Consider the following 11,387-nt stretch of genomic DNA (forward strand, 5'->3'; position numbering starts at 1 on the left):
TTCTCTTAGTGTGAAGTGTACTTAAAGTCACAGTGAAACAGTAGTTAGAGCATCTTTAGCATGGACGTATAAAAAGAACTAGATGATCGTCTTTGTTCCTATGAAAGTTGCTCAGTGGTTCATGAAGCCAAAACAATTACCCGGATGATCGACACTGCTTCCACATTGTGTGGCTCATAGAACACTCGCACTAGAGACTTCTGCCAGCTTCGTGTGAGCTGTGACGCTCAAAAAAATTACCCTCCTTATTTACAGACATTTCTTTCGCCATGTAAGTCAATGGGGAAAAGTGTTTTTGGGCCACACAGCATCACATGACAGATGTAATTACACTGTTTGACCACATGAAAATTGGTGTCAAAACACGGCACACTTCCTGGGGCCTTGTCTTTAGCTTCTCTACTGTGACGAAGTTCCCAGTGAAAGAGAATATTGGAGGGTGTACCAAGCCCCCAGGATGTGTGCCGGGCTTTGAGGCCAAAAGTGGAATTTTAACACCCATGTCCATTACGTGATGCTATCGGGCACATAAAGAATTTTTCCATAGACTTCCATGGCAATAATAAGCAGTCTGTAAATTCAGTCTGGTAATATTTGTTAAGTCTAAAAGAGCCACACGATTAAATCATTTTATCCCCATTCGAGTCAGCCAAGGGTTAAACAAGAAGTTAGCCATTTGGCCGCCTTAAGTCTCTAGTGAGCTTGCTGTATGGGCCCAATGATGCTGAAGATGTGGATAATTTCATACTGTGGAAATTGAACTTTTTCTCGAGCTTCACACTTCCCTGAGTAACTTTAATTGGAGTGAACGTGGTGCTGCATCCAGTTCTCTTTACACATCCATGTGGTGTACATTTACAAGAGGGATTTAAATCAAATCCCTTGCATGTGATTGGACTGCTATAAAGTTTAGCGACAGCTTACTTGTAAAAAATCTAATGGGATTTCCATTTATTTTGGATTATGACAGAAAATAAGCTCTGTGGTAAACAAAATTTTATTAAAAAAAACATATTAAATGTTTTGTTGAGCAAGATAATTTCCACAAATTAACACCACTTTTATGATTTCCCAAGTATAAATGCAGTCACCAGAGGTAAAAAGCTAAAGTATGGCAATAAACAGACTACATCATGGTTACAAGACTTCAACGCTGCCACCACAATGAGGCTGTAAAGCTGTCTTTGTTTTGATAAACTTCCTGCCAAAAGCTGCTGACTTAGACCTCTGCTGACCTTGCCAGGAAATAAATACATCAGCACCATCTAGTGGACCAAAAAAGCAACTGATTTCATTATTCTAGTGCCTAAAGTTGTATTAAAAATGTGTATTTGCCTAAATCTAACTAACCCAACCAAAGAGGGCCAATGAGTTAAAAAAAAAAAGTTGTGCCAACAGTGCACATAAAAATATCCGCCCCTCCAAACATCCTGCTCAGGCCCCCAGGAAATGCGCTGGGCTTTGAAGCCAACAGAGTGCTCCACGGATGATATTATTTGTGGGCCGACACAGAAGTTAGCATTGCACTGGTTTTCTAGTCAAAAAGACGATGGGATGTGTCCATTGAATTTTGGATTACTGCTGAAAATATGCTCTGTGGCAAACAAACATTTATGATACTGACACGTTTTGTTCAGCAAGATAATCTTCACAAATGAACACCACTTCTATAAATTTTGAAGCCTAAATACAATCTCCAGAAGTAAAAACCTAATGTAAGGCTCTGTATTTTATTTAAATTAACTGTCATTATCCCTGGATATGATGTAAAGGCCATAGGTGTAGTGCTGCCAGAGAACACGGGAAAGATGCTCTGCCACTTTTTTTACTCACAGTAAGTAAATAGAATATTCACAGTTGGCATAAATCGGTTGAAATACATATACATTTTTTTAAGTGCTTGGAAATCCAGTCATCACTGAAGCGTATGCCATGCAACAGAGACAATAAAAAATAAATGGAGTGTTGACTGATTCATGACGTCAACTCATGCATTGAGTAACACGCAAGGATACATTCCACTTTTATGATTTCTGATGCGTAAATGCAATCAACAGAGTTAAACTGATGTATGGCTATACACGAACTACACCATGGTCGCATTCTCACCACAAGGAGGCTGTAAAGCCATGTTCAGCATAGTTTGCTGTGATGATGCTCTGTAGTCCTATTTAGCCACTTGTTAGCAACCGCCTTTTTTAGGACACCTGAAAGTTTCAAAATTTACAAGCGGCGTATATACTTTTGTATTTTACATTGTTAAACAAAACATAAAAGCTTTTGTTAACCACAAACCTCATTTCAGGCATCTACCCAAAAGGTAATTCAAAGAACCCACTGACTTTGAGACGAGGGAACTAGGAGTGCTAAAATGCTAACTCATTTCTGGGTTCTAGGTAAGGAAACTATAAAAGCAAATCTATCTTTTATAAGTTTCTTGCTATTAGGAGTCATTCCCGTAGCACTTCACAGAAAATGAAAAGACAGATTTTGATGTGAAATATTCTAACACTGATTTTATAACATATATCTGGCATGATAAAAGATAAGTGATCAATTCACAAAGATATAAGATATTTACCTGAACATTAATCCCCCATTTCTCCATGTTTTACTGTTTTTTTTTGGTGTAGTACATCAAACGTCCACATGATGGCAGTACTGTGCCGTTTTTGGTGGGAGAGGCGCAGCAGTGATTCTGTCCACAGTTCAACAGTTCATCAAACACGCGTCTCATTTAAAGGGTCATTTACAGGATCAAATGTGGCTGCACTTCATTATGTTGCTGGGACTTTTGGGGAGATTAAAAAATCCTGTCATATTTGTGTCTTTTGTGAACTGATTGCTTTTGGTGATGATGTTTCAGAGGGAAATAATCACTGTGGAGTTATGTATTACTTATTGACTGCCATCGTGATTCATGAATTGCGCCCCAGCAGGGAGACTTTGAAATATAGTTTTTTTTGTGTTTCACTTCCTAAATTAGTAACTTTAGTATTTTGATGTCATCTAAATGATTATATTTTGTGAATTATTGTTCTACACATGTTCTACAAAAGAGCCATGAAGTATACTGATGGTGTAGCTGGTCAGTTTGAGACCATCACGACATGCATGATTAAATGACTGATCACACTGAGATTCATTTGTCGGTGATATCAGAAGCTCAGGATCAGTCACGACGTCCAGATTAACAGGTAACATCTAAATATGACACAAATCCCCGAGAGTAATCAGACTACTGTAACGCGTTACCAGCGGAGGTACGGCGGCGGTGCGCCGTGCGCTCCGGAGTCTCCATAAAAGTTAGTGCGCACAGAGCTGAGCTGTCAGACTGGGGAGAGACGCGGCGGAGCAGAGACTGCAGACTCAAGTGATTGATCAGGATCGATCCCACTTTGAGAAATTAATACATTCATCTCCAGTGTGTGGTCTGATCCTCTGGGTGACCATCAGCCACCAAAGGCGCACCAGCAGGACGCAATTAAAAGCTGATTGAGTCCAAACAGGCTGCGGGTTGTTTCTGGACTATCACGGAATAAAAAGAGGGGAGCTTTGGATGCGGGAGGATCTCGGCTGTGCGGTGGATGAGATGCCCACGGTGCCGCGCCACAAGACGAATACTCGTGTGTGATTGTGACAAGGCTGTTTGATTTCATCCGGACAAAAACGAAGCACCACTCCCGTTTTTTTTCTTCTTCTCCTCGCCAATCCAAATGTCTCCACATCACAGACACGCCACTGGATTGTAGCAGCAGCCCCACCGATGGTTTGAGAGGGCGTTAAGGTGCGGGAAGGGAGTGGGACAATTACAGGTAAGAGCCGTGCACGCGACCCCGACGGTCATTTTGTGCCCTCTTTCGGGGGCTGCTAGGAGTTTCCCCGGCGCTCAGTGCGCACACAGACCCACTCAGGCTCTGCAAGTCTTTGCTTTGTAGATCACCAGCACCGCATCCATATCCAATCAGGACTGAAAGTGTTACCGCAAAACAAGTATGAGGCCCGTCAGTCACTCTTCATCTCCTCATCTCCTCATCCTCTCATCCTCTGGGGTGAAACATAATTTCATATTTTGCATTTTCAGTCACTCACTGATCTGTGACTGATTCCTCAAACATATTTCTTAACACAGCAGAACAATTTAATTTCACTTTCTGACATCAGATGCATTGCAACTATTTTCTGACAGTCATTTCTGTACATGCTCATAGTGCAGTGATGCTTTCCACTATGCTTTTTTTTTTTAATTTTATGTAAGAAAACTTAATCTGGGGAGAATTTTATTATAGCCTTTATATTATTATATTTATTATATTTTATTTATTTTTATTTTAGAAACTTAACTTGGAGAGAATTATATTGTAGCCTTTTTATTTATTTATTTAATTAATTCATTCATTTTAGAAAAACTGATTTGGGGAGAATTTCATTATAGCCTTTACATTATATTTTTTATTTATTTATTTTAGAGACTTGATTTAGAGAGAATTTTATTTTAGCCTATCTATTGTTGTATTTATTATATTTAATTAATATATTTATTTATTAATATTTTAAATTGTATTTATTATATTTAATTATTTTATTTATTATATTTTAGAAAACTTGATTTGGAGAGAACTTTATTATAGCCTATATATTGTTATATTTATTATATTTTATTTATTTATTTAAATTTTTTTTTAAATTTATTTATTTATTTTAGAAAACTTGAACATTTTATGGTATCCTATATATTTTTATATTTATTATATCTTATTTATTTGTTATTTTTTAAATTTATTTTAGAAAACTTAATTTGGAGAGAATATAATTATATCCTACACATAATTATATTCATTATATTTAATTTATTAATTTATTTAATCTTATTTTAAAGCCTTGATTTGCGGGCGAATTTAATAATAGCCTCTATAATTATATGTATTTTTAATTAATTTTTTTTATATTATTACAGGATTTGTCTGGATTTGAAATTTTTCCACGAGTGCTCTTTGAAACGTAACCTCATAAAACTTGTATTAGTATTTTAGTTAAATTCAGTGTTTGGCTTTATAAGTGCAGTTTACCAGTTGACAGTCCTTTTAATGGAGCTTTACGATCCGTGCAGTTGACTTTATTTCACCAAATCAGTGTTTGCTACCACACAGTCCTCAGTTTATATACAACCAGGCTGGGCTGACAGAGATGAGACTGTTTTATGGAGACGATAGAGATTAAGTCCACACTGGAGGCTGGATACGATGAACACGTCTTCAGAAGGATTTAGTCTTTATACTGTAAGATGTGTTTTGCTTATAGCCTTCATTTAAACTCCACTGTCTCATACTGCATGTGGCAATACGTCTCATGGTTTGGTGTTATTTGTAGGCGTCACCAAACAGCTGTCAGGAAGTTAACCCATTTTAATAGCGCTGTATCGATTTGACCTCCTGCACTGAGACTAACGTCAGCTCACCTCAAGCAAAACGAGTGAGTCTTCTGCATGATGAAATACAGTGACACAGCGGCGGGAGGTGGAGGCGGGCTGGTCCGGACACTTCCTCTTCCACCTGCAGCCGCAGACCCCGATGCTTTTAATTAGGAACAAAAGGAATTGGACATGATGTCAGTGTACAAGAGAGGGATGATACAGTGGATGAAAGGCAGCAGGAATAGACTGCAGACAGAAATAAAACACTCACCAGAGAAGCATACAGAGGAGCAGCGGAGGGGAGTGCAGATTGTAGTATACTTCAGGAATTTCTCAGAGGTGGAGCTGCTCAAAGAACAACACATTTTCACAGGGTTAATTAAAAGCAAACGAATGGTTGAGAATAAACTTTGTGCAGCTGTTGGGACATAACACTTGTCTTCATAACAATAGCTTCCCTTCCTTTCTTACCCTGACCTTTAGTTTCACATCACACAGACAGGAACACTGTGGCTCCACAGTTCGTCCAATTAAAATCACCAGTCGCAACAATTCTGCCTTTAAAAACTCTGAATTAAACAAATGTTGGTGAAACTCCCATTGCTGCCGTTTGTATTTCTAATTCAGCCTCTTAGCAAACTCGTCACAATATTACTTGTTTAAAAAAAGTATATTTTCAGTCCTCAAAGTAATTCAAGTACTTTTGTGTCTCAGTGGTAACTAAGTAGACTAGTAGTTAAGTAGATTATCTAGCAGCTATAATTACAAGCTACTTTTCAAATTAAGATTTTACATTAAAGGTGCTGTATGTAACTCTAGAGAAAGATAGTTGATTGTTGAGTCTCACTCCAAGGTCGTCAAAGACAGACGCTTTGGTTTGGTGGTTTGCGCCAACACATTCTCACGCCGACCTTGTCACATATCGACGTTTGGTCATGGACTTTCCAAATCCAGAAAGGTACCCTGGGTGCGTTGGTTGTTGACGTTCTGGGACGCCGTGTCAAGTTCAGCCTGTTACATGCATTGTCTTCTTTCGTTTTCACAGGAAATTTACTGTTTACATACAGTCTCTTTCAAAATAAAAGCCGGCAAAACACCGCAAATTGACGTTTATTTTGCCTTCAACAACTAACACGTGGTTAGGTTAAGGAATAAAGAACAAGGTTTGGCTTTATTATCTTAGGGGAGGTGAACACCGGCCTCCCGGGTGAAAGTCGGTTTTTGTTGACCCATATACCACACCTCCAACCCACCCTACTCGGACTTTCGTCACTTTAACTTTTGTTCGTGTCCCACTACATTTCCCGCCGTTGAGCGCCATTAAACTACAACAGCGACTGGCCGCATATCATGCTGATGTTAAAAGACTGCTTTTTCATCAGTGTCTGATGCTGCAAGTCACTGCCCAAGCACCGGATTTCGACGACTTCGGAGTGAGACCAGGTTGTTCAGGCCGACTACCAACCCACAGGGTCTATATTTGACAACTTGGGAATGAGACTCAACAATCAACTATCTTTCCGTAGGAATACATACAGCACCTTTAAAGAATATTTGATGGACTTCTAAAATACAGTAGTATACTGGCAAAAAAGCAGTGTCTGACTGGGTCATGTTTCAGATGTCTATGAGTTGTTAGTCATTCCACCAATGAGACATTTCACCTTTTAAACTTCTCACGTTTTTTTGTTTTCGTTTCCAATAAAACACCCTAAGAGGTCAAATCATCCAATATTAAAGCAATTTTAGGGCTGTACCTGACTCAGAATTATGTCAGTGGAATCAGATTTGACTGTTCAATATAAATATTTGACTATTCATCCCTTTTTTTCCATGAAGAGTTTGAGAGTTTGAACAGGGTTTAGCGGGACGTTCAGGGTCACAGTGACGTTCACATAATATAGTAAACAAGTCAAGTTAGGCTTCTGAGCCAAAGCGTGCTAACTATGCTAAAAACAGATCGGAAATGTTATCGTATAAGGTTGCTGTGAGCTGTAAATTCACCACTTCTAAGAAGAAGGCAGAGGATAACGTTATCTTGGAGTCTAACCTGGCAAAGCTTTTCTTCCTCTGGGCAGCTGCCTCGTCTCACTCAGATTCACCTTGGGTCTGTGTCTGCAGCTGCCTGTACCGGGGAGCAGGGTGGACGTGAGGAGCGCTCACTCTGCAGCTAAATCTGGGGACTGAAATGTCTCCAGATGTACACCACTTAAAACCAACTGGAAAAAAACATAAAAAACAACCCAGATTGCTTGACTTGAAAAAGTCAAAAATCTATCTATCTATCTATCTATCTATCTATCTATCTATCTATCTACTTTTAATACTTAAAGTACATCTCAGTCAGCTTTTGAGTACTTGTAAAAGAGTGTTTCTACCTGAATGAGTTGGGACTGGGATGTGGATGCCGCTGCTGTCTCTCAGCTCAGAGCAGAGGGATGCAGCAGATCACACATGACGTCATCTGGCACTCTACAACTTTCTCGCAGCCAGCAGCTACTTCCTGAGAGTTGGCAGCCCAGGCAGTCCCCAGTTAGCTGGGAGCTCAGGTTTAAAGCTCTGGGCTGCCCGCCTCGGGTCAGACCGGTTCCCCCTCCAGCTGGGCGACCTGGTGCCGACTGTCTGGCCAGCGCCGGCGGATCAGCCAATGTCACCTTTTTTTTCCGGAGGGTCACGTGACCTCGTCCTCGCGCCGCCTCACCATTGATCCAAAGTGATGACACCGAGGCTTCACGGTCTGCTGCTCCTCGCCAACCGGGCCGAGGTAGCGCTGCCTCTGAACAGCTGTGACATGAAACACACCAGCAGTGGAGTCTGAATTAGTCTGTCTTTGTGGGGGCTTCATCAAACTTTTTTGTTTTAAATTTATCAAGAATATAATAAATTGTGCAGCTACATTTACAAATAAATCTATGACAGTTACAGCAGGAACAACAGAGACAAACACAAATGAAGCAAATGAAGGGACACTAGGATGTCAATAAAAACACACACAAACAATGGCAGACAGTTGTGTTAAAACAAGCATTTATGTAACAGCATCATGTCAGGGTGATACGTGTCTATAGATGACTCTGAGGAAGCACCAGAAGTAAACTAGTTGACATTACTGTGGTGGCATCTCCCTAAAATACACGCATGTTTGAATGCCAGCTGTCCTAAGTTCAGTTCTCAGCTTCTCCAACAGTAGTGTTAAACTTCTGCTTTCAGAAGACACTACTTTTGAACTAAGTAACATCAGATAAGTTAACACTGTTTGGCTAATGTAGCTAATGCTAGTGGGCTAACGTTACTAAGGGCTGCGGTCATCCCACAGAGTAAATATAATTAATCAAATAACTGTGGTGTTATTGTGAAATTTCTCATCATTTGGCTCCAGTGTGGGATTTCAGATTGCATCCTGGCATCGCAGAATCAAAAGCGATGTGACAGTTCTGACATTTATCACAACAGCCTCGGCCTTTAGTGTGTGACATGTAAAGTGTCAGCAGTGTAACATGTAACAGCTGATCCTGTTCTCTGATTTGTGGACAATTTTCGCCGCTTTTCTCCTACTTTGAGTTAGCCGCTAACTGCTAACAGCTACATTTCTAATATCTCATGGTGGGTCACATGCATAACACGTCATCAAAACATCACAATGACCTTGTTTTGGCACATTTACTACATCCGTTCCCAGCTCAGAGGCGAGACAAATCTGTCCCTCCATTCCGCAATTGTACCTTTTATACAAAATAGCAAGGCAGCATAGTAGCATGAAATTCCTGCCTTGAAGATACAGTGTGAAAGGGGCTACTGTCACTTGCTAACGTTGTTATGGCAGCGCCTCAAAGTGGTGGAACACACAAAAGGTTTGCTGAATTCGTAAATAATCTGACACTTTTTTAAAAACATTTTAACCATTAAAAAGCTCCTTTAATACAAAATAAACATGTGCACTAATTATTTTGTCATATCATGGTAGGAAAATGATGACATTAAAGACGGCTGGATTCCATTTAGCTGCTTCACTGTGCATGCTGGCTGACTGTCACACTGAGAATTACTGATGCACTTGAACACAACACAGCCATCTTGAACGTTACTAGTTACACCTGTGCTTTTCCTGTTATGATAATTCCAAATGTCTGCTGTAAAATAGGCCTGTTAGTGAACATTAGAGGCGCTGGTGGATGGATTTTGTTACCTGTGGACAGAGCTGGTGGTGCAGTGGTTAGCACCGTCACCTCACAGCAAGAGGGTTCTGCTGTCCGGCTTCTTCTTCTTTCTGTGTGATGTTTTCGCGTTCTTCCTGTGCCTGCGTCACTTTCCTCTAGGTGCAACAGTTTCCTCCTACAGTTCAAAGACATGCAGGTGAATTACAGACACAGATGGGCACAAATACATCAAAAAATATCTTGTTAGAAATGATAAATACTTGCTCGTCAATTCTATCAACACAAAAGTATTTATATCCCTGGTATTCTGTAATCTGAAAACACAAAAGTACATTCTATACAAACTGATATTATCACATTTGAGGTATTTAGTCTTAATATGGGTCTGATTTTAATCCCTGTACATTAAAAAGATGAGCTCTGCTAATTTCCCACATCATAGATCTAAAGTGACCGATCAGGACATCTTGGAGGTGAGAGGCTGTGAATTCAGAGGTGCATGCTGGGGGAATTCTGTCAGTCAAAGCGACCACTGACTGACTGAGTGAACAGCCAATTGAAATGCACCTGGGGGAACTGAACAGTGAGACCACGGTGATGCACTCGTTCTTTCAGATGACAAAAAGAGTGGGAGTAAATGATACATATAAGTGCAGAGGAGGAAGAACATCTCTGATATCTCCAACTTTATGAGAAGCCAACAGATCGAGTACATCAGACAGAAAACAACACCATTAAAAGTATCATACAGTGCAAGACAGTATATCAGAAAAGAAGAATGTCCCTCCCCTTCTCCTTAAAATCAACAACAACAACAACAACAACAAGTACTCTCCTAACTCTGCAGTCCAGGGGAACACAAATGAAATACAGTAGTTCACAATGAGCACACCGCTGGACCCGACAGGACACTTCACATGATTCACTTGCATTTAGCCAAAGACTGTGATTGGGCTAACTGTTGTACAGTTTCCTACAGTTTCCTACAGTTCAAACTAGCTGCCTGTGCTATGAAGCAGGATTTGGAGTTCACAAGGTAACTCTGGGTTTTCAGCACTTGGTACGCTGTGGTTACCATGGTAACTTATGCTGAACAGCTCTTCAGGATATCAGATCGCAACCTGTCAACACCCCGACCTCTGACCAATCAGATCACTGAAGATATAAAGTCTACATATTGTTATAGGTCAGCAGAATCATTTCATTGTTCCAGGGCTCTATTTCCACTGGTTTTAAACACAGCTAACAAACACAGAGATCATATACAACACTAAACACACAATTTTAGCGCTATTTGAAATCATGTAAAGTTTATTTTAGTCCACAGTGACAGCTCTGCTATTTAACACTCTGCAGCTCAAAATAACACAAGACACCTGTGTTGTGAGAACCAGTGGAAAAAAGATGTTTTATTACAAAAATAATCCACACACTGTTAATTGGCCCCCGTTATTATAAACTAGTCCATACACTTTGAGTGTACAGTTGCCCACGTACAGTTTCACATGGTGTGTGTTTGGGATACAGGTTATAGGAAATTGCAGATTAAATAGTCAACTGAACCCATTAAGAAGAGCAATGTATTCAGACAGAGTTTGAAAAATGTGGGACAGACAGAATGACTGACAGTTTCTGTGATTATGTACAGCATACCATACCATTTTTCTGTTGTTATAGCGCCACCCAGTTGCCAATTAGAGTTAAATTTCTTCAGTCACCTTGAGGCGTCCTGTTCTACATATCTACCAAGTTTAGTAAAAATCCATATGGCGGTTAGGCCTAGATAAGAAATTAGCTCTCTAGCGCCCCCATTTTGT

General features: G+C 40.0%; 1 protein-coding gene across 1 annotated transcript in view; it reads left to right on the forward strand.

Moving 5' to 3' along the window:
* The first annotated feature begins 3,314 nt into the window (after positions 1–3,314).
* LOC126384947 (chemokine-like protein TAFA-2) overlaps positions 3,315–11,387 on the forward strand; it is a 121,015-nt gene continuing 112,942 nt past the window's right edge. Inside the window, exon 1 of the mRNA XM_050036400.1 lies at positions 3,315–3,815. The gene's annotated coding sequence lies outside the window, so the exon portion shown is untranslated. The remainder of the gene's footprint in view (positions 3,816–11,387) is intronic.

The sequence above is a fragment of the Epinephelus moara genome, chromosome 23 (assembly GCF_006386435.1).
Source record: "Epinephelus moara isolate mb chromosome 23, YSFRI_EMoa_1.0, whole genome shotgun sequence".
NCBI lineage: Eukaryota > Metazoa > Chordata > Actinopteri > Perciformes > Serranidae > Epinephelus > Epinephelus moara.